The sequence below is a fragment of the Papio anubis genome, chromosome X (genome assembly GCF_008728515.1).
Source record: "Papio anubis isolate 15944 chromosome X, Panubis1.0, whole genome shotgun sequence".
NCBI lineage: Eukaryota > Metazoa > Chordata > Mammalia > Primates > Cercopithecidae > Papio > Papio anubis.
This window is the reverse complement of record NC_044996.1, coordinates 60787137-60812674: the sequence shown is the minus strand read 5'-3', so window position 1 is coordinate 60812674 and position 25538 is coordinate 60787137. Positions and strand designations below refer to the sequence as shown.

At 33.4% G+C, this 25538-nt stretch overlaps 1 protein-coding gene and 1 non-coding gene across 3 annotated transcripts in view; both read left to right on the top strand.

The window, feature by feature from the left end:
- The window catches only part of PCDH11X (protocadherin 11 X-linked), a 790467-nt gene that overhangs the window by 4294 nt on the left and 760635 nt on the right, over positions 1-25538 (top strand). The gene's annotated exons all lie outside the window — the stretch shown is intronic.
- LOC116272304 lies at positions 14374-14564 on the top strand. Its single transcript, XR_004181015.1, has one exon. It is a non-coding gene; the product is annotated as a U2 spliceosomal RNA (small nuclear RNA).

Here is a 25538-nt window from a genome sequence, read left to right as displayed (position 1 = left end):
TCCACAACAGCCTTTAGCTGGGATTTATAAGATTCTTGGTGGAGAAAGGGGAGGCACATCGACAAGGAGAGTTTATATAAGCCACTGGCTTTGAGCTACATTGAAAAAATATGTATGGCAGCCACGTTTTCTTAGTGGGAAAGAATTATACAGGGAATGAAATTTTGAAAGCTAATTCTCTCCAAGAATCTTGCTTCACATTTTAAAGGAGGTGTCATCCCTGTATTTATTCACTGAAGAATCCACAAACTTTAATTAGTCACCTACTGTGCCAGACAATGTGCTAGGTTCTAGGAATACAAAAGAGAGTATGACAAACATGGCATGGGCCTCTTTGAGCCATGACACTCTTATGGATCTAGGATACAATGTGATAAATGGTGTAATTGAGCATAATGGAGGGAGGAATTCATTTTTGTTAAGAGGTCGAGAAGAGGTTCATAAAGGAGGAAGAGGTCTGTGGTTTTAAAAATAGTCATTCCTGGTCAGTGGCTAGCCAAGAAATATATCTGGAAGGTCATTCCCCACACAGAATAAGTAAGGGAGGGCATGAGGGCTTGATGTCTTGTTACAAAGTTTAGAGGTATATGTGTGTTTTGTAGACCTAAAACACCTTTGACGATTTTTTTCCAGCAAATTTGTTAAAGTAACAACAACAAAATAGCCTGAGAAAATTGGGCAATAGATAGCACACAGTAGAGATATTATTGTTGTTTGCATTTGAATGAAGAATTGAATACATTGATGTATTACAGTAGAGAGTGGAGGCAAATATGTTAAGAAGATAATGTAACATTCAGAAAAGAGGACAAATGAATGAATAGGACCTAAAGCTAATCAGTATAACTAAGAAAGAAAGGAAGGCTACTTTGGGGAAGAACATTTCTCTTTAGGCATCATCATCTATCCACTTAGATCTTTTTACCATCTCACTTTCTCCATCCAGCCTTCGAAAAATTCTCCATCTTCCATCTATGGAGTAAACTCTCTTTATCCAGGGGAGACCCCCACTCCTTCAGCAACTTGCAAGCACATTCGTCTTCACCTCACCCCATTTTCTACACACATCCCTGCATCATCTCTGAACCCTACATCATGTAACAGTTTACCTACTCAGCCTTCTTTCTACAACCAGTTAGAGCCTCTTAATCTCATCTTTTTCCTCCCTTTAGGCACTAACAAATAGCTCTATCTCGCTTCTTTTTCCTCCTCTAAGTCAGCTATCCCCCGCCTCTTTCCCCTGCATTAATTATCCTGCTAATTTGTCCACTCATTTCCCCCTTTTACATCCTCCTCCCTATTAGCCACCTTGGATTGTCCTATCTTTCATTGACCTCAAAGAAGCTAAGGGGAAAGAAAAGCCAGCCACTCTACTTTAAACTTGCTTAGACTTGCCAAATTTTCTTCATCAAGGTTTCTTCCTTTCTGTGTCTTTTGCTGCTTTATTTCACACAAGACTTTTAGTGGAATTCCTTCAATTTGTTATATATTTTTATTATGCCTGCAAATGTCTGTTTTCCTTTGGTTGTGGCTAGGGATTCAAATATTGTACTTTGGGGAGTATTTCCAACCTTTCTGAATTTTTCACTGACACACTCCTGACACTGTTTCTCTGCATCCCATCCTTTCTGCTATATTCTCTTCCCCTGGGTCATTCCTTTTATATTTTCGGTGAAATTTTCTTATTTTATTCCCTTCTCCCTTCTTTATTTTATTTTATTTTATTTTATTTATTTTTTTTGCTTTGTGGGATTGGTATAGTGGCTCAAGTTTAAATATTTTGAGAAGGCAGCCCCCTCAGCAGACCCCCTCTGCCCACACACAGGATTTTAAGGCCTGTGTCAACGTGCGTTCATGTCAACATACAGTTACCAATGTTCAAAGGCAAAGGAGCCCTTGTTTGTTTTATTTTAACTGCATTCTTCGAAAATTACTTTTGTGTGTGTATAGTAAAGGTGCAATTCTCATATCGTCCTTCTCTCTCTACATTCAGTGGAATTGATTCAACGTCGTTGGGAATTGGGAAGGGAAGAAAGAGTATGCTGTAAAAATACATTTTTCATCAAAGACATATATACATTTTACCTTTGGGAAAAATAAAATATTTTGGAACATTTAATTGGATTGACTTTATATTACAACATTCCAAATTACATGTCATTGTCTGAGCAGAGTTCTGTTATTTGACGACTTTATTGATCATTCAGTATCCAGAATGAAGAAAACTAGGTAAGATGTCTTGATGTTCCAAACTGGCTTGCAATGTTCAAATTAATCATATTTGAAATGGTGTTATTTTTCAATAGAAGTTCTTCACGAAGGCATCGTCTCTAAAATGTGGTCATCTTTTGTTAGGAGAAAACATCAAATGACCTATGTGCCATGGTCCCTCAAGATTTATTCTCTGTGCAAGGTTCATTGTAAAATAAAGGTTTATCAGATAGAGAAAGCTATTTTAGATTGAAAGTGTCTTTTGATATTCAGTTACATCTGGGGAAAGACTGCATTCTCATTATCAAACAGCACCAAAACATGGGAAAAAGAGTATTTTTCAATTACTGTTGGAATTTGAGGAGTGGCTTGCCAGAAATTATAAATGTACCTATTATCTTTTTGCAATCTAAAAATCCTCAACTGTTCAAGGATTTAAACTGCCCTTTTAATTGTCTCTAATGTGTTAAGCATTGGATCAATATAATACATATTAAGACAAAGAACATCAGTGGCTATAACTTTTGTTTCCAGCTCAAATCTGAAAGAATGATTTTTGTACACCTACTCTCTTGAATGTGTAGATTTGGGTAAATAAGAGGAAAGGAAAATGAAAGAAGAGAATAAGTTCCGGAAGAATATTTGTCTCTGTTCAATAAAAACTGTTTTAATAATCTAATCTAACTTTTAGCATGACAATGATACAATTAATTTGCTGATGGATTTTAATTAAACTAAAGGAAAAGTCATTTCTTTTAAAAATCCTTAAGTGATTAGAGTGCAAATTGAGATTTTAACTCATTATATAATTCAGTTACTATCATCACATAAAATGAAATTAAAAGATTGTTTTCTGTCACCTTTATTTTGATTCATTCTTTAACTCCTTCAATATGTATAGTATTTTATATTTTTATATCATTTAAAAAGTTATTTTATTTTAGTCTCATAAAAATTTTTGAATAGAAAAAGAAGGCATGGTTATACCCATTTTGCCAATGGGGAGACTGAAGTTCCCACTGATGAAATCAGCTCCCTAAGGATTTCCAGAATTAAGAGGGGAAGCCTCAAGAGGATTGATGGTCTTTAGTCTCCAAGCCAGGTCTTTTCCTAACATCCCTTCTTGCCTCTCTTGTATCTTTAAGTATATGTTGTCAAAGTTCTGAATGTAAAAAGCAAAACATATAATGTGTTTTGGATTAAAAAATAAAAATTTCAAAGATGAGTATGTTCAAATATATTAAAATAAGTTTGTCAGTTAATTTTCTACCAGCATTATATTCTCCTATTTAGTGTCTTTGTGCACTAGGCATTGTAAAAATATGATTTCATATATATTGTTTATAATATTATTTATAATATATAATCATAATTATATATTATTCATATATTTAATATATATTAATTATATATATTAAATAAATGGTAGAACTATTGAAATGTTAGCAGTACATGCTCATATGCTTCTTCCATTTTGTTTACAAAGTAATTTAATTATGACACATCATAATGACAGCCCATAAAGTTTGAGTTTACTTAATGTAGCAAATATTTAGTGCTATATCCTAGTATCCTACTGTCATTTCTTTAGAACACCTGTATTTTTACATAAGATTTATTTTAGGGGATGCTTGCCAATGATTTTTAGGTAGTGTTTTTTTCCTGACATGACATTTTGGAAGCAGCATATCTTTGGTAATCAGTTGAGTGTGGGTTTGTATCATATCAACCAAAAGGATATTAAGCCCCCAAAATACAAATCATTGTTTGTTGTCTTCAGATTACAAACTCTTTTTAGGTACAGTGAGAGCAGGGGTTTAAATTGTGTGAACGCAAGGTCTTGTATGATTTATGTTTTATTAGTGTCTAGAGAGTGACCTTGGGCAAAATCCTTCACCTCCCTGGACTTCAATTTCTCCAAAAGTAAAATGAAGGAATTGTAAGTTATTTCAAGGCCCTTTGCAAAGGGAAAAAAAAATCCTGTGATATTTTACAGAAAGCAGTAGACATCTAGGACATTCTTTCCTTGTCCCTTGGCTCTGCATGTATTGTCAGTTTGACTGTATTGATTCATTAACCATCAATAACTAAAGACCTATGGCTTGTCCAGCATTGCAATACTTTAAATGTGAAGGGTGGCCCTTAAGGAAATTTCAGAGAGTACTATCTTTGAAAAACTTATATTCTAATAGGGCTAAAACAATGAATGACAGCAACAACAAAGTAATATATAGTCACATCAAATTGAATTCAACAAATATTCATTGTCACTCTACATTACAGCACACCAAGTATGGTGCAGGTTTTGTAGACTCTGAAAGTGGAAGGGACCAGAAAGATAATTTAGTCCAAACCTCTCAGTTTACAGATAAGTAAAGGAAGGCTCAGGGATGTGATGTGAGTGCTACAGGAGTTCATGTAAGGTACTGGGTGATAGCATGAATTAATTTAATTCCACAAACATACTTGTTCCCTGCTTTCCAATGTGTTTAGAATTTTAAAACACCATCATGTAGGGCTTTTTAATTACCTTTGCTCAACTTTAATAATAGTATCTTATCAGAAAGTTAAATGTGTCCAAAACTTGTTCGTTTGTTTGTTTTTTGTTGCAGTAAACCATTTCCCACTCTGACTCAGATCTAGAAAATACTGTTTCCCACATTTTGTTTTGAATAGAGATGATTAAAACACCTGTATTGTGCATATTATGTTACAAAACATAAAAAATGATGTTTTGATATGGAAAACAAGTGAACAGATTCAAGTATCAATGCATTAAGTATTTTAATTTTTAAAAAAATGACTGGAAAAGCCCATTTACTTAAAATGGCTAGAAATATACATTCCTGGAAGGATGATTTTATTTTTATAAATGCATATTTACCCTAAATAGTTAAGTACACATTTACTTTAAGTTTTAAATGTAATCTGGGGAAGATTTTGAGTGCATTCTTTAAAATTTGATGTTTGCTACATAATCTCATTCTCTATGTCAGGGCATATGTGCGTTTGTTAGGGAGTATAGGCCAGGCAAAGGTAGGCGGGAGAATTATGCCAAAGCAAAGCTTTCCTTTCTTTCCTGAGTAATCTTAGACTGCTTTATTTTACTTTGTGACAGAGAGGAAGAGGTGAGGAGAAAGGAAATCAAATAGAGAAGAAAGAGAACTACCAGAGTGCTGGATGATAGGGCCTGATTTTCAGTTTAGTGTGAAATATGCAAGCTTTTTGAAACTGCCTTGGATAGCTTCTCTCTTTTACTTCTCATATTGTATATTTAGAATGCCTTAAGTGTTGTTGGCTGGTCGCCGTGGCTCAGGCCTGTAATCCCAGCGCTTTGGGAGGCTGAGGCGGGCAGATCACGAGGTCAAGAGATCGAGACCATCCTGGCCAACATGGTGAAACCGTCTCTACTAAAAAAAAAAATTACAAAAATTAGTTGGGCGTGGTGCCGTGTGCCTGTACTCCCAGCTACTTGGGAGGCTGAGGCAGAATCGCTTGAACCCACGAGGCGGAGATTGCAGTGAGCCAAGATCGCACCACTACACTCCAGCCTGGCGACAGAGCGGGACTCCGTCTCAAAAAAAAAAAAAAAAAAAAGGAAAGAAAGAAAAGAGAATACCTTAAATACCTTAATTGTTATTTGATGGTTGTTTGCTAGGTTGTGAGAATCAAAATCTTCCAAAACGTGAATACATTAATTTTCTTTAAAGAGAGGCTTAAGAATAGGTAATAAACTCACACACAAACAGGACAAAACCTTTACGTGAGAGCTCATCAGGCAGAATTTCCTTTGCCTTTCTTTTTAGATTGGGAAAGAATTTGCTCAGTTTGACAGTGACCTTTTACCCTTCAGTCTGCCTCCACAGTTCTTAAAGCTTTCCTTGTCTGCAGCCTTTCTTAGTCCATGAATTCAGTTTTAGCGTCCACAAAATAAAGCAGTTACAACGTATGCTGGCCATTTTATAATGGCCATGAGTGCAAAGCAGGATTACTTAAGAAAGAGCATTTGAATTCATTGAAAGTCACAGACATTTTGAATGCCTCAGAACTGCATACAGGAGTAAACAGATAAGGGAATATAAGGCTAATGCTCAAAACTTGGGTGGTTGGCATATACAACAGAATCAAAACACTTTAGAAAGAAATAGAACCAATATACAATTACTAATCAATCAGCATCACTGCTAACAACTTGTTATTTTAAACTGCAGTTTCTAGGAAATTACATTCTATTCCTGTGCTTCTCAAACTTTAATGTGCAGACAGATCATCTGGAAATGTTAAAATGCAGATTCTGATTCAGTAGATTCTAGGTGAGGCTGAAATTCTGCATTTCTAACAAGCTTCCTGTACACATGGAAGCTGCTGCCTCTCAAACTACAGTTATCCGAAAGGGGCTAATTCATAGTCTGGTAAACAAACATGATAAAGATGAAGTAAGCCAAGGGTAACAGGATTTCTTAAAAACAAACAAACAAAAAAATTAGGTATGTGCAATAGATGAAAGTTTTAAATTCAAATAGATTTACACTTATTTGCATGTAGAGGTTAAATTTGATTTTAACCTTTGGTATGATTATATTGGTTGAAGCTGTAGTTCAGAATAACAACCAGTTGCTTGTTCATTTTACAGTCAAATCTATTTCATGGACACTTTGTACATACGATTATACCATTTCAAAAATGAAAACCATTCATCATACAGTGTCAATAGTGTACCAATATGTTAAAATCTTTTTAAAGAAATCCAAAAGCTCTGAGAAGTCTTAGTATAGTATAGATCCCTAAAGATAATTGGTTTGTGGAATATCAAAATTAAACATGTCAGCTAATCATTCAGATTTTAGAGTAAAATGGCCAATTAGATTTTCATTTACCTAGTTTGAAGACTTTTTAAATTTTCTTATTAGTATTCACATTTTGCAGAACAACAACAACAGCAACAACGAAAGACACTTGGTAGAGATTATTTTGTATTTGCTATCTCAAAGAAAAAGGGCCTCAAAATGGTAACAAATTGTAGGTTAGACACCATGCTAACCACTTTCCTCACAACTGGACTTTTATCTTAGAATACAGCAGAATAGTCCCTTAATCTAAGTGAAACTTTCATGCATTATCAGTTTAGGAAAACTTTCATAGTTCACTTTTCTTTATGTGCAGCTCAGAAACAGTATCAAATTAAAACAAATGACATTAAAAGCAACCATTGCAATAAGTGCAAATGTTTTAATTGTGCTTGTTAGAAGACACGGTCTGGTTCTAGCAGGGTTAGGAAAACAACTGAAAGTTTTCACTTCAGCATTGGAATTAATGTCTTAATTGTACCATTGAGATTCAGAAGTCATCACCTTCCCAATGAAACTGCACTAGTCTTTTCTAAGCTCTGATACTTACAGGAACAGCAAAGCTTGTTTAGTGGTAATAATTTGAGGATCTCAGTGAGATAAAGGGCCAATTGGATTAAAATGTTTTTGTAAGTGCTAAATGAACTTGAGTGTCTGCCAAAATTGCCTTGGATTTCATTACTCTTAACATTACTTAATAATGTTAAGCTAGTGCCCATGTGGGTATGAACCCTACTCTTGCTACCAGTTTTCTGTATTGGTCTGTTCTTGCATTACTATAAAGAACTACCTGAGATTGGGTAATTTATAAAGAAAAAAAGTTTAACTTGCTCACAGTTCTACAGGCTGTATAGGAAGCATGGCTAGGGAGGCCTCAGGAAACTTACAATCATGGCAGAAGGCGAAGAGGAAGGAGTCACGTTTTACATGGCCAAAGCAGGAGGAAAGGGGAGCAGGGGCAGGTGCCAGACACTTTTAAACAATCAGAACTCATGAGAACTCACTCATTATCACAAGAATAGCAAGGGGAAAATCCACCCCCATGATCCAGTCACCTTCCACCAGGCCCTTCCTTGAACTCTGGGGATTAAAACTGGACATGAAATTTGGGTAGGTACACGAATCCAAACCTTATCATTTAAGCATAGACTGTTTCCATGTACCTAATGGGGCACGTATAGCAGCCAAAATACCCTATATCTCTTTAGAATTTTTTATTGAGAAGGAAAATCCAAAATATACAAAAAGGAAAAGAAATATAAGAATCAAGACAAAACAAACACATAGCAAAACATCTTCATACTCCATTATCAAAGAATAAAGAAGAAAACTTACTGTATGGTAAGTAGAAATATCAGTTCTATGAACACAATCTGTTCATGTTCTAAGACAATGAGAAACAATTGAGTTAATTTATAATGACATTAAAATAAAAAAATCATATGTAATGAAATACATGTAAAAAATCAGACTATCTCAGACTCATAACTGGAAAAAATATGAAATAACTTCTTGGCCTAATCTAGCAAATACTAGAATTGTTCAAAATATTAAACAAAATAATGGTGTCAGAGTATTCCAATTCAGTTTCATACCTTTAAGTCAGTTATATTTCCAGGTTCAGAATCAATTTGAGTAGATCTTAGAATGAGTTTACTTTTAATTACAGGAAAATATTGCATAACTTGATGAAATTTTAATCATAAATCACATACTTGAAGAACAGATTTTAAAGAGATGGCAGTGAAAGTTGAGCAATATTAGCCAGAAGACAATACCATATAATATATACTAAATGTCTAAGTACTTACAATTGCTAATAATATGATAGGATCACAAAAGAATTAGTAAGAACATTAAAGGAACTGGATTGATTATATTCATTAGGAAAAAAATTACAATTCTGAGTTACAATTAGGTTCCAGGATAAGGACTGACAACTCAAATAAGCATCATGATTCAGAGAAATGGAAGACACTTTGAGAACATGATATCCAGTATTTCCTTTAAAATATCATTACACTTTATATATTATTTATATCCTATACCAACGATAGCAACTATTAGATTGATGCAAAAATAATTGCAGGTTTTCACATTAATAGATCACCTAAGAACATGCTTTGGTTTTAACTGAAACTACTAAGTTTTTGAAACAGGTAAACTAAAAATCAAAGCAGATTTATCATGAAATTTAACACAAAAACTAAAGAAAATACTGGAAATAGCACTTTGCAGTAACTACTAAAGGCAATATCACTAATATCACAGATTTTACTATGTAAATAATTACATTATCACTTTTAAATTGCTTTCATTGCATTTTAGGGTACTCTGGCAGATTTTGTCTCATCTGAATCTCACAACAGTTCTGTGAAACAGGTATTGCATATATTATATATTTTTAGCATATGAGGAAGGAGGCAAAACAAGTTTTTCTGTTCTTAAAATCACATACCTTTTAGGTGTCAGAGACAGTAGTAGATCCTTGTTCTTATACCTGGAATAATATTTGTTTTATCAGCTAATATATGCACCAACTTATTAGGTTCAAATATAATTAAGGGTATATATTAAATAAAAATTTGGAATATATTCACTTTTTTAGGAGTTTTAAATTTGTATTAGAAAGTTTCAGTGAGCACTTATTGAATCTTATTTGGCAAAACTATTGTAATATCCCTGACTTTAGTAATTTAAAACATATGATAACATAACTATACAATTATACAGTAGTCAATAGTGGACTAGGAAATAAGGATGTTATCACATTGAACAAGAAAGGAATACTAACTTGGAAAACAAATTAGGATTTGGTTCTATTTTCAAATAGTTTCAGAAACCAGAGTCAAACTCCAAAAGATTGTCTTCTCTGTGAAGATAAAAATATTTGTGATAATAGGTCTAGAGGGAGAGTATTTGGGAGCAAAAAAGAAAATTATGGCTATGGGATGGCTTAGATATAGACTGTTAATAATACACTAAGGTGTATTACTCTGGCTGAGTACTGGCAATGCTTGATCACAGAACTTTGGTAGGTTTCAAGTTTCTAATTTTATTCGAATTACATTCAATCATTTCCATAACAGATTTCTGTAATAGTAGTTAACCATGTGGGGTGAATAGTTTTATCCACTGAGCTCGTACTTTGTTTTCCATTGGAAGAACTAGATTATTAGAAACTATTACAAAAATACATTTTGCTATTAGAGAAGCAAACTCTGTTTAGTTTCTCTAGTGAATACCATGAATTAATTAGTAGACTTAAAAGTGTAAATGATGACACATATTTTGCTGAAGTGCCATTGAATATAAGAAAAACACTATCCTTATTGTAAAGTTTCCTTAAAACTACAGTTCTACATAAAGGTGATATTTATTAGTGAATGTTTTCTTGAAAGAAGCCTTTACATATAATCATTTAACACTTCAAACAACCCTGTGGATTAGCTGGGCCAGATGTTTTTATCTTCCCTTTCTTTTGTCCATTTCTGTTTTTCAAATGAAGAATCGGGCTAGTCCAGATTAGCTAAATGACTTGCCTAAAGTCATCATCAATTTAGTCAGGAGTAACTAAAGATTCCATGAGCTTTTCACCATTGCCATGTGGACTGAGTTACTGGTGGTAGATAATTTAGCCTAGGAATTATGTAGTGATTTGAGATTTTTAATAAAAGAAGGAAATGTTTCTTAGGTACAGAATCTAGATTAGGGATAGCATTTCTTTGCAGAAAAAAATACAAATTGTGATGAGATATTCAGGTTCTACTGAATTAGCAATACACTGAGGTAAATCATAACTAGCAGTGTTTTGATGAAAATATACTTAATTGTTTGTTGTTGGGATTTTCTTTCTGTCGTCATTATTAGTGGTTCCAAATGAAGAAAATAAGAATTATTGTAGTGAAATGCATGTTCCTAGGCATTCTATAATAACCTGGAATTTCTAGTTTGTTTGATTTTCCTATTTTTACTTAGGAAGGTGATATGGTTTGGCTCTGTGTCCCCACCCAAATCTCAGCTTGTAGCTCCTATAATTCCCATGTGTTGTGGGAGGGACCTGGTTGGAGATGATTGAATCATAGGGGTGGGGTGGGTTTTTCTGTGCTGTTCTCATGATAGTGAATGGGTCTCATGATATGTGATGGTTTTAAAAATGGGAGTTTCTCTGCACAACCTCTTCCTTTGCCTGCTGCCGTCCATACAAGATGTGACTGGCTCCTCCTTGCCATCTGCCATGATTGTGAGGCTTCCCCAGCTACGTGGAACTGTGAGTTCTCCATTAAACCTCTTTTCTTTGTAAATTGCCCAGTCTTGGGTATATCTTTATCAGCAAGGTGAAAACAGACTAACACAGAAGGTCATTTTTGATATTTTTTTGTCTTTGTGCATAAATTGTGCTTTTTTGGAAGTAACTTAAAACACAAATACCGTTTAACTATGAGCTATGAACAGTTACACCTACTGACTTAATGTGTGTTGTTTTCCAGAAGGTTCCATTCCATTTGAAGTGACTTGCCCAAGGTCACAAAAGCAACTTAGAGGCAGTCTGGAATAGAATCTAGGTCTCCCTGGTCAGTGTGCTTTTCACTATATCGCCTGTCACATCTTTCACCATAGTAAAAGGGCTTATGTACATTTTTTAAAATCACATGTGTAATGATCGTATAGCCTGAAATAGTCCAAAGTGTTAAAACTAGTTTTGGTTATCGATTTGAATAGTAAATACCAAACTAATGTGTGTTAAATAGTAAAATGGTGACTCTTTTTCAACACATTAAAGACATAAAAATACTAACTCTAATTTTCTGAATGAAGCTTACATTTTATAAAGCAACGTTACATACATTATAACATTTACCATCTTGAATGTTAGGTACATCTCCTACATCAGGTTTTATGCTACAATTTAAACTTTAAATTTTACTGAAATGTCACTATAATACTTTACTGCAACTTAGATCTCTTTTGAGTCCAAGAAGTTTGTTTTGCAGAAATACTGTAAAAACAGTTTTATAGTCATCTTAATTTTAGTAGCAGATCCCTATGACTTAAGACCCCAAAATACATTAAGGTAAAGTTTTAATGTTCCATAAACACTACCAATCATTCAATTTATGGAATTTACGTTTTGTTTATTTACAGAAAATTAAATATCTGCCCCATTTTAAATATTTTAAATGTGTTTGCTCTATTGCTAAAAGTGTCTAACACATTAAACTTTTAATAGATTAATGGAATGGAGTTGTAAACTATTCTTCAGCAAACACACCTTTAAAGGTCATGCTGTTCTCAAAATATAAATTAACAAGTTTTGGCTAAGTGCAAGGAAGTAGTATAAAAGCCAGCAACCTCAGTTATATTTTAGTCTTGTTATATTTGTTTGAACGAAAATTTATCTTACATAGCTATCTCTTTTTTTCCAAGATGTAAAAGAATTTTCTTGTGAACAGACAGCATTTGATCTAGCAAAAGTTATTGGTCTATTTTTTTTTTGTTTTCTTTTCTACCAGAGCCATGTATTCCTACTGCATAGCATACATTTTTAGAGTAAATTATTTTAAGAAATAATTTGAATGTCTTTAATTTTCAGAGAAAATTTTAGGTGTAGGTTTTTAATTGCATAACTATTTTGAAACTACTATATAGATAAATTTTAAAATTTTATTAATGTGGTGAAAAAATTCAATGAGGAAGAATCTCCTTGATTCAGAAGCTACTGAAGACAAACAAGTAAAGTTGGAAATTGTTAAAGGACTAAAAGGGCAGAAAAATTGTCAATATCATTTTCTTATCTAGATATAGCTGACTTGACAAACTGATTATTAAAAGTAGCAAGTTCATAATAACTGAAAAACCCAAGTTCATTTTGAACCAAAGATTATGGTTAAAATGCCAATGCCAAATTTACCAAAATAATTATGTTTTGCATACTGAATAATAATTATATATATAGTTGATACAAATTAATCCTTAGTTTTAACTTAGTTTTATCTTAGATGTCTGCATCTGTGCCCCTGTGAAGCAGGAGGTAGTCTAATTATCTCCATGTTATGAATATAGAAATTGAGACTTGCCTAAATGTATAAAAACAGTAAGTGGCCACTTCAGGGATCACACTCACATCTTTTTCACTTAATAGTCCAGGTTTTTAACCAGAATGCAAAATATAAATTTATTTTTGTTTGTAGTTTGAAATATCGTTTAACTATATTAATAATTGCTATACACATAAACTTTTCAATTTCTCTTTAGATAAATGTTTTATATTATATCCATTTCTCAGCTTTATTAACTGTGTTAGGAGTGTAGAACACCATGCCTTGAGGAAACATAAAAGTACATCAGTTAAACTGAATATTAAGGTTTTTCTTCTTTCTGCTGGACAGCTTAATTGTAGGAGAAATATTCTGTCTATAAAATCGCCTGTCATTAACAATTCAGTTACAGCCTAGTGAATGTGAACACACACACTTGAAGTGTCTAATTTAAAACTAGATATTCTCCTTTGATAATTCTACTTTTGTTGTAGGTTATATAACGAGTTTAAGCAAATTAAAATTATAGATGGCTTGTGATCTTTCTCATCAAAGATGATTGCATTTTTACTTCACTTGTATTAGAAATTTGACAGATTTGATCTAGAGGCATGTACAGCTTTGATTTTTAATGGATTTGCTTGGACAATCTGAAGTTAAAATAAGAGCTTTCAATTCTAGTCTCTGTTAAGAAATCCTGATTCATAATACTGAGATAAATACTGGAGGGATAAAATGTCTCTCAGCGTTAAATAACTAAATAACATTTGTTTGAACTATAAAGGGAGAATTGAGTTTATTTACAATCCATCTGCATAGTACATCTAGTTGAATCAATCAATTATTTTAACCGATTTTCTTCCAAATTAACTGCTGGTTTTATTTTTATGTGGACGTTAGCCTTATTGTCCAAAAAACTCACTCTGTATTTCTCCTTAAGACAACTAAAATGCAGCAATTCCTTATTCTTTAATCATATCCTTAGGGCTTATCAGTCAAAATGGAATATTATGAGTCAAAGATATTGATCAAAAGTAAGTCGAAAGTTAAAATATCTTCTCTTGGATTTATTTTCTTCATAACTATCATGCAATAATGATGCAAATGCAGTACAAACAAAAACATAGATGAACACAGATGCATTTGCTTGATAAGTACAAACAAGAAAACAGCATGGAAAAATTTTGCCCAACCAAACTTTCATTCTATTAACTAAGCTTTATGTTTTTTTCTTATCTTGATATTTTAAAAACTTGAAAAAAAAATAAAGAATCAGTATCACTTCTCAGCCTTTTGGCTAAGATCAAATGTGGTTTCTGTTATTATCAGTTTAATATCTGATACGTCCTCTATCTGAGAACAATATATTAAATGGATTTTTGGAGCAGGGAGATGGAATAGGAGGTTGCTATGTCCACTCCACCCATCGATCTCGTATTGCAGTACCTCCAGGAACGGTGTTCCCCTCGGGTGTTTCAGGCTGGGCGTGGTGGCTCACGCCTGTAATCCCAGCACTTTGGGAGGCTGAGACAGGTGGATCACCTGAGGTCAGGAGTTCGAGACCAGCCAGATCAACATGGTGAAACCCCATCTCTACTAAAAATACAAAAATTAGCCAGGCATGGTAGTGGGCGCCTGTAATCCCAGCTACTCAGGAGGCTGAGGCAGGAAAATCACTTGAACCCAGGAGGCAGAGGTTGCAGTGAGCCGAGATTATGCCACTGCACTCCAGTCTGGGCAACAGAGTAAGACTCTGTCTCCAAAAAAAAAAAATCAATAGAATCACTTTTCTAAAATATAAGTACACAGACACTTTTACAAATATATGATACACAATGGCCTTCAAATTAGATCTAGACAAATAGAAATTTATTTTCAGTAGTGCTTAGAAATTATGTTTCTCTTGCTGATATTCAGTGTCACTTTGTTACTTGAAAATTCCACTTGTCACAGAAAACAATCTATTTTTGTAAGACTTAGGTTGTCTTCCTGCTGTTGGGATATATTACCACCAGATAGCAGTGAGGTTTTAGGAACTCATTTCTTGTTGGAACATATTTTATTCAGACATGGATTATTTCTTCTTTTAATATATATAATATACATAATTTCTGAAATTATGTAATAAATCATAAAATGTTTCTATTCAAAACATACTTTAAAAAAAAGATTAAGTCACATTTATTCTGCTTGCCTTATCATATATCATCAATTAATACTTAATGAAATCCTACCCTTCTCCAGAGATTTTGAATAGCTTATTTTTTACCTACTCCATATTTTCTATTTTCCTGAATTATCTCTTAAAAAAACTCATACATGCATATTTGAAATTAAAATTTTAGGATATTCCACAAAGTTGAATAAAGGTTTTAACTAAATCCATTACCTCCTAAACACAAATCTGTTTCTTCACTGACATTAAAAAAGTGTATCTATAGCTAAAATTTCTATTATCCTTCAATTAATAATAAATCACAAATATACATAGTTCTGTTAAGTAAAAGACCACATGTCTATTGAGGAATTGTGCTAGGCTCACAAGAGTGAGTGTGAGATGATTACTAAGAGACTGTTTGCTATGAAGAGTAAAACACATTTTTTTTTTTTTTTGTATAATGTGATACATGATATAAATGAGCTTGATAAGATTGTTTAAAGACAAAAAAAAAAAGTAGATTTCTGGCCTTTCACTTGATTTACTAGGAATTTCTGCAAAACTACTCAGTTTCCTGGTTGTGAAATAAAAATACTGACTCTTTAACAACTTGTCTGACTGTGCAAATGAGTGATAAAAATGTATTATTCAGAATAGAACTGAAAGGCTCTAGATGTTAAACATTTATATTCATAAATTACCATAAACACTGAACACTGATATGTGTTCATAAGTAAATAAATACATTTTTAAAATTAGTTGTTACATATAGCTTATAAAACCAGATGAGATGCCACATAACAAAGTTGTACATTTTCTACATATTTTGCAAGTGCACTTATAGAGATATATGTCTATTATTCATATATTAGACATTAGTATTTATGGAGAGGCATATGTGGATACATATGCCTAAATATTCCTGCTTAGACAAATGGCAATATAATGATTATACACATGTTCCTAAATAAAAATTTGCATTTTTCATGTGTACTAATCAAGGAATAACAAACTAGATCATTTGAGGTTTCATTTACAGAATCAGTTCCAAGTATCTTTTATCTAGTAGCATTTTGACTCCTTTAGTAGACCCTACAACATTCCAGGTCAGGGGAGTTAAAAGGTGCAAGAAAGTTGCTAGGTTCACATAGTAGGGAGATTGAACTGATACCTCATTAAGGTTTTTGCTGGTGGCTCCCCCCTGTAATTGCTCCCAGCACTTTGGGAGACCGAGGTGAGCGGATCGCTTGAGGCCAGGAGTTTGAAATCAGCCTGGACAACATGGCATAACCCTGTCTCTATTAAAAATACAAAAATCAGATGGGCGAGGTGGCACACGCCTGTAATCCCAGGTACTCGGGAGGCTGAGGCACAAGAATCGCTTGAACCCAGGAGGCGGAGGTTGCAGTGAGCCGAGACCGCGCCACTGCACTCCAGCCTGGGCGCCAGAGAAAGATTCTGTCTCAAAAAGAAAAGATTTTTACATAACACTTTTCACACTCTTCCATTTTCTCCCTACTTTCTCTTTTCCTTCTACTCTCTTTTTTCCTCCTTCCATTGAATTTTCACTACTCTTTCTTCATAAAGTTGTTGAAAGATTAAATATTTTACTGCAATTCACTCTGTTTCCTACTTCTGTTCTTCTACAAATAGGCATCTGTGTCAAAAATAATCACTTTGAAAATCTCCTTTATTATTCTGTTTTTAAGCATCTCTTTGTCTAAAAGTAAAAACAAAATGTACAATTAGGAATATGTGCTTTGGCTCTTTAAGGCAACTGCTTGCCCCATACTCTGACTTTAGCCCTCAATCGTCTTGGGGATGCACAGTAAAAGGATATATGCCTAGGAGAATAACGCTGTGATATACTGTATATCTAAATATTGTCTGACAAAGTTAACACAGAAAACTATGGATTTTTTTTTATTAGCGTTTGGAACAAAGATGATACATAATAGATTATTTTGCTATAATTAAAATGATTTTCTATGTGTAACTTAATGTTCATGTTCCTAGTTTTGGTTGTTTCCATTTAGCATGTGAGGTAGCAATTGCTTTCTTTTGAAAATTTAGACCCTTTCTACTGCTGTCATTGACTTTGGAAAGAAAGCAAAACCAAAGGCAAACTAACCCTATAATAAATATATTCAGTTGATCATTCATGTTAAGATACTTGATGGCTTACATTTAATGTTAGGGATATTTAGTTTACATTCAAAAGTTATTCATTTTTACTTAAAACATAGAAATGCTGTTTTTGTTTTTGTTTTTTTTTTTTAAAAAAAAGGTTTATTGCTGGGAGCCCTGGGCTGTAATCCCAGCACTTTGGGAGGCAGAGCAGGGCCGAGAACTTGAGCCCAGGATTTCCAGACCAGCCTGGACAACATGATGAAACCCTGTCTCTACAAAAAATACAAAAAAATAGCCAGGTGTGGTGGCATGTGGCTGTAGACCAAGGTACTCTGGAAGCTGAGGTGGGAGGATTACTTGAGCCTGGGAGGTGGACGCTGCAGTGAACCATGATCATGCCAGTGCACTCCAGTCTGGGCAACAGAACAAGACCCTGTCTCAAAAAAAAAAAAAAAGAGTTTATTATCCCATCTAGGCTTCAAGTAAAATGATTTAAATAAGAAGGGCAGTTACTTATTCAACTCAGAAGAATTAAAAAGAAAACATAAAGGGTTTTAAACAGCAGTATCCATTTTCTCTCTTTGTTAGTCAACAAAAAAAAAAGAGGGTCTTGAGTCAAAATGTGGACAAAAGGTAACATAGGCTGCATTTTGTGCCTGAATAATGGAGATTTCTTCAACAGAAACTGATTGAAAAACATTTGCATGAAAGTAGTAGATTACCTTTGATTATATTCAAGGGGAAGGAAATAGTCAAGCATAATTTTCCTGAATAAACTTTTCTTTCATTAGTGAAAGTTACATTTTTGGAGTGATATAAACACTTTAAAACACTTTATACACAAAGTAAATTCATATAGACAAATTACATATTTTAAAACTATAAATATTTTCACAGTAAAGTTGAAATTATACATGATATGATTGCAATATTAATTACTAATGATTTGTTTTGCAGAAAGATTCTTCATTGTGTAAATGAATTCATCATAGATTCCAAATATCAAGCTCTCAGAATGTATTAAATGTAGCATTTGTTATCAGTCCTCCAGGTGTTACATATGACTCCCAGTCACACTTAGATGACAATATATGTGAAAGATGCTTAGGAAAGGGAAGAGTCTGAAAGGCCAACATATATTAAATAACTTTATTTAAATGAAACAATAAAATCCTGATTGATTTGAAAGCACACTGATGCATTAACAATGCACTTTCTTGAAGAATTGGTCTCGAGAGAAAATGCTTCACTGAAATAATTCAGAAAATGCCCTTCCGGCAAGTGGGGCAGATTCTCTTCCTGTCCATCATAGCATTCTATATGTTTAAGGAGCAATGCTGACAATCATAAACATGCATCTGCATGCACACATTAGAAAAGATGGAGTAACATGTCTATCTAAGTTGTTGTTGGCAATCTGTGTTCCTGCTCAGTGGAAATCTTTCAAATTAAATATGGGCAATTTTCTTTATGTAGATGCTAGAGAAGGATTCTCTCTCAGCTCATATTTGTGTGCCTTTTGTCATTTTTTCTTCACAGTTACAGTTACCTATGCTAGTACAGTATGCTGCACATAATTTAGGTCAATTAATTCTGTTGTCTAAAATACATCTTTTTTGATCCCCTGTTTACTGCTTCTCACCACCACACCTTGTCTTGTCTGCTACAGCTCTCAAATAAGAAATTTATCTTTGCATATTTAAACATCCTATGCCTCACCCCATATTAAAGTTACATTATTCAGAAGGCCCACACATTCTGACAATTTCTATATATTTATTAATGCCCACCTGCATGAAATAAGCTTTCTTGCACACTTAGTTTTGTGTTTTCCCCAGATATTTGGAATAAATCTTTTCTTATTGATGTAGTGATTTGTATGGAGAATTGCATATTAGTGGAAAGTCTGACTACTAAATATCTACATAGAATATATGAAGTCGGACTACATGAAATTTATATTTTTCAGATCAAAATTGGTTAAATATCAGCAATTTTATCTATTTCAACCAATAAAGGTCACAGTCCAGATGTACTGAAACAGAGAAAAATCATAATTGTCAGTGGAGATATCTTCTGAATTTCTCCTCACATCTGCAGATTTGTCCAGACAAATACTTAGGCTTAAGTAAAAATTAGTGTTAGAGAAGTCTTTATGAATAATGCATACTTCTGGAGAAAGTGAGATTTGATCACTTCTCAGCCTTTTGGCTAAGATCAAATGAAAGTCACTTTATAAAGTTGAGACTTCTGATTTAATGTTAATATGAGTTTCTGAAAAATGAAACACAGTTCTATTAATGCCTCAGTACAAATTACCCAATTATGCGACATCAATTTCAATGAAATGTAGCATCAAGTAAATCTATTTTCCTATTCAATTACTTATTGAATGAATAGGCATTTTTCTAATGAGATAGGCATTTGGATCAAATGTTAGCATTTTTTGTTTCTGCAGATTTATTGTGTTTGCAATTTAATATGGATGATAGAAACACACGGAATGATGCCTCCGTATAATAGTTTATCCCATTATCAGAAATTTTGCAAAATTTGATTCCTGAGAAAAAGATAAATTAACAAAACCATTTGCATCAGTTACCTTTTCCTTTTTTTTTTTCTAAACTTGCATTTCAAACAGGAGAGCTCTTTATTGGGTGATGTCCTTAATAATTACAATCTAGATTCTGATTCCAAAACTTTACTAAGTTTTATTTATTTTAGTGTAGGTGAAAAATAAACATATTTTGTATTGTATAATGTCTGTGTAGTAGCTAAGAGCTTAAGCTTTTGACTCATATAAATCTTTCAAATTTTAGCTGTGTACCTTAATAGGTATGTGAACTTGGGCAAGTTATTGAAACTTTTAGAGTCTCAATTTCCTCATATGTAAATGGAAGTGACAATAACAGTGCATTTATCATAAGATTGCTGTATTAAATGCACTTAGCACAGTTCTTGCCTTGTAATAAGAATTCAATAAATGTTAGCTACTATTACTTTAATAACTGATTACATTCTTTGGAAATTGTATTAAGATGACTCCAGCTGCTTAGTGAATCACTGTATTTGTCACCATAGTAATTTGCAGAAACATGAATCTGTATTTCCTTTATATATTTTTAATAGGATTAGGACTTGCAGGAGTTTGCTAGTGTGTATATGATCTTGGCAGCAGGAATCCAAATAGCCTGAGTAGAAAACTATGAATTTTCCCACATTTTTTCAATCACATATGGATAGAGATAATCCCCACTGTTGGCTAAATTGTGGAAGTTTTACGCTTCTTGTATTGGTGGCCTTGCTGGCAACAGTAGTCTACAAATAAAGAATGTTCTTTCTTAATAGCTTAAGCAATGTTAACATGATACATTCTCTCTTTTTACCAAATAAGTCTTTTCAAACTCTTAGCAATATTAATCATTTAAAAAAATTATCGAGTTAATTAAAAGAATATTATATCCTTAAAATATGCCATTTTAATGGAATTTATTTGGTCAGTGAGAATATGATTTATTTACAATAATGCCACAAAATATGAAGTGGCAGTTTTATATTTCAAGTGGTTCTGGTCATTTTTAATTAACCGGAGAGGAAGTAAGAAAAAAATAAAGATAGTTTAAAACATAATTAATTCAATTAAAATTTTAACTTTTGTTTATACAGTCTTTAGTAATGTATTTATTGGATTTTCTGAGGAATTTGGTATTTCTGAGGAAATTCTATTTTTAAATAAATGCTACTTTAAATAAATGTTACTTCATTTTCAAATGACTGCTCAATCAACATGTATAAAAGTTGTGGATTTCTTTGCTTTTATGACAAAAGTGGTATTGTATTTTTAAACTGATCACTTTATTAGGTCAGAGAGGGTACAGTTCCAAGTGTAATTATTTATTGTTTAGTTGTATATTTATAAACATTTTAGTTTTGAACCATTAGATATTTATGTAATTTAAGTATGAAAGTTTAAAAATGGTGCCTATAATAATAGACATATGATAAAACGTCATGATAAAAGACAACCAAAGAAATATTACTTGATCCTACTTAGAAAGAATAATTTTCCAGGGGAACTTTACTCGGTTTTAGAGAGAAATCCAAGAATAAAGCTCTTCTTTCATTTTTCAACATGATACAACCAGATAATTTGGAAAACTAGTAAATATAACGTATAGTAAAATGGTCAGGAAAAATACTCATTTCCATTTATGATAACTGAAGTGACAAAAAGACTCCTAGAAGTTACATTTTCCCTTTGTGATATATTAAAGAACAACGAATATACTAAACTTTAAGGACTTTTTTTGTGAATATAAAGGATAATGGATCAGATTTAAGTTTCTTTCTATAACCACTTCTAATTCTATTCACGTGATCTGTTTAAAAATTGCTTATTACAACGTATTTAAATGTAGTAGTCATTTTGAAACATTTTAGTTCCCCAAGATACAGAAATATACAAAAAACATACATGTTTGAGACCCATAATTCAGTTTCTCCCTAAAAGGCATTTCATCATCCAATCTTCTGGCATTCTTTAAACGAGACACTAGACCCTTTTCATCTAGATATTGCATGTTTCATATATTATACATACGTACATGTATGTGTATGCGTTTATTTTTAAAATCATTATTTGTAGTAACATATCAAAAAGGAATTTCTAATATTCCAAGGTTCTAATGTTAGGATAGAAACATATTCACAATAGTGTTTATCAGTTTCATGTATTTAGAGTAGTTTCACACTAAAATAAGTGATTAGGCTGGGTACGGTGGCTCATCCCTCTAATCCTCGCACTTTGGGAGGCCAAGGCAGGAGACTTGCTCGAGCCCAGGAGTTCCAGACCAGCCTGGGGAACATAGTGAGACCCTGTCGCTACAAAAACGTTTTTTTAAAAAATTAGCTCCTCACGGTAACGCGTGCACCTGTAATTCCAGCTACAGGGGAAACTGAGGTGGGAGTATGACTTGAGCCGAGGAGTTAGAGGCTTCAGTGAGCCATGGTGGCACCACTGCACTCTATCCTGGGTGACAGAGTGAGATCCTGTCGCAAAATAAAATTAGTGATTAGGACAAAAAAGATATAGGGCAAAATAAATAGAATGCTTACCCACCTCAAATAAAAAGAACACAGTATTTGTTAATATGAAGGTGATACTGGATAAGTGAAATGCCTAGGACTTTTTTCTTAAATAATTTAGTATATTTTATGTGAATAAGGGACTATAAAGTAGGGAGATCAGCAGGACTGTAAAAGTGGGTGGAGGAGAAGAAAGTTTGCTAGTCAAACTTGATTTAATTTGACTGCCTTTTTAATAGCATGTGGCTGAATGTTTTGATCTATTTGTAATAAATATTTTAAGGATTTGCTAATTTTTGAAAATTGGCAAGAAATACTCATTTTTTCCTGTCTTGAGGTATGCCAAAAATAAAACTTGCTAGAATAAAAAAATTAAAATGAAGGAATGTCTTGTCTGTGCTAAAACACCTCCACTTAAAGAGTTTGATATCCACTAGAAAATGTTGTTTCTTTAAAAAGGGGACAAAGGGCATTTGATGTTCCTCACCATTCACAGTTGTGACAATTCTCTTAGAGATCTTAAATTCTCTAAGTGGAGATTTCTCATGTTCTTCACAGTACACCTGTTTAAAAATTGTGGTCCACAGAAATCTGAAACTACAAAATAAACTTTTCTCAAGATGGTAAGTCACAAGGAGTGTAAATTACAGTTAGTTCATTTGTGGGAGTTTTCCTATCACTTTTCAATTAATAAGACACCCTGGTTATGGGAATTTTAGTCTCACTGAAAAACTCAATTTTTCTATGCAGATTAAATTTGCATATGCAAGTTACAATTTGAGTTTAAGCTTAGGCCTACACTGGTGGAGGGATAACAGGCAATCTGGAATTTGGTACTTGACCATACTTAGTCAGTGCAGGAAAAACAAAAAAAAAAACTTCAGAAACCTTCTTACCATTGACAGAAGCTAGTGTCGATATTCCTTGTGGTTTTCCCTTATTGACTGTATCTACATCATCACATAGCAAAATGTACACAACAGCAGAAAGTAGATCTTTTACTTATAGTTTCTGCAAAATCTGAATAAAGATAAAGTTTTTCTACTATAAAGACGTGGTCTTATAGATGTATGCATTCTGAGGATCAGGGAAAGGCAGTGAAATAAAACTCTAAATTGAACAAAATTCAAGTAGTTTATCTTTTAACAGAAATATCTCTATAAACTATATCGATATAAAGGTGAACAGGGGTTGGACACAGTGGCTGAAAGCCTGTAATTCCAGTGTTTTGGGAGGCCCAAATGGGAGGATGGCTTGAGAATAGTAGATGGAGACCAGCCTGAGCAACATGAAAGACCTCATGTCTACAAAAAAAATTAGCCAGGTCTGTTCATGTGTGCCTGTAGTCCCTAGCTACTCGGGAGGCTAAGGCAGGAGGATTGGCTGAGCACAGGAGTTGGAGGCTGTAGTGAGCTATGACCATGCCACTGAACTTCAACCAGGGTGACACTGCGAAAACCCTGTCTCTAAAAAAATTAAAAATAAATAAAGGTCAACAGGAAGAATCAATAACTAAGACAGCAACTGGAATTGAAAAATTAATATCTATAAGCTTGAATCAACCAACGAGGATGGTTTTGTGTGTGTGTGTGTGTGTCTGTGTGTGTGTGTGAGAGAGAGAAAAATATATTGGTGAAGTAGTATTTTAATTCACCCACTAGCATTCTATTGGGTGGCCAAATTCATAGAGATATTTTATCAGAATCAGAAATTTCAGAATTTTAGAATCTATGTGTTAGCAAACTGTGTATTCATAGGTTCACAAGAGGTTCACAACCTCTTGTTCCTCATAAATCATTCTAGGAGAAAAAAAAATACCAACATAGCTGTAGCCCCTAAGTCATGAAGTGCATCTAACTGGTTCACAAAATATTAAATATAAGGGGCTACAACTTTTCAATTAAAAATTTTTTATTATAAACATTAATTTAAAAACACTTATTTTAATAAAATTTATGAAATTCATCATTGCTTTCAAAGAAATAACACCCTTATCTGTTAGCTCTGTCGATCCAGGGATGAAGGTTCAGCTAGAAAAATAACTTTAACCCATTATTGGACTGGTCTTTATTAAAGGCAGAGATATAACCCTAACTATCTCCCACTCTTCTGATTATGTATTTGTATTAAATACCTGATTATTTATTTAAAATTTTATTTACTCAAACTATGGAAACATTATTCAATTCTTCCTTTGTTTGCAAAGAAAGATTTTCTGGTCAAAATAGTAAGCATTAATTAACAGAGGCAAAGCAAAAATAACAAAGATCTCTGTAGATAATATTAACTTTTATTCAATTTCACAGTTGTTAATAAATGTATATTCAAAAGGAATGTGTGGCTGGGTGCGGTGGCTCATGCTTGTAATCCCAGCACTTTGGGAGGCCAAGGCGGGCGAATCATGAGGTCAGGAGTTCGAGACCAGCCTGGACAACACAATGAAATCCCGTCTTGACCAAAAATACAAAAATTAGCTGGGCATGGTGGCGGGCGTCTGTAATCCCAGCTACTCGGGAGGCTGAGGCAGGAGAATCGCTTGAACCCGGGAGACGGGGGTTGCAGTTAGCCGAGATCGTACCACTGCACTCCAGCCTGGGCGACAGAGCTAGACTCCGTCCCCAAAAAAAAAAAAAAAAGAAAGGAATGTGTGATGGATCTGGGCACTGATAAATCTATCACTAAGGTTCTATATTTATGGCATTTGATTAGCTATCCACATCACATTATAAGGATATCTACTTTCTCAAAGTATTTTGGTCTTTGCTTTTAGATTAATAAAAAACATAATAGTGGCTGGAGTATTTAAGGCACTCCCCTGGGACATGAAAAAAATAATAAAATTTAGGTTATCTGGCACTGCCCAAATAATTGTATACAGAAAATAAGAGAAAATTCATGTATGTTTGTGTTTATCTGCTCTTACTGTAGCTGTCCTAATCTTTAGTCTTTAAATAATGAAACCAATATGGAAGGCTAAATAGGTGATTAATGCTCATCCTTTACTAGAAGTCTCTTTAAGCATACCTCATTTCCATATTGATCATAGTTATCTTTAGTAAAATTATAATT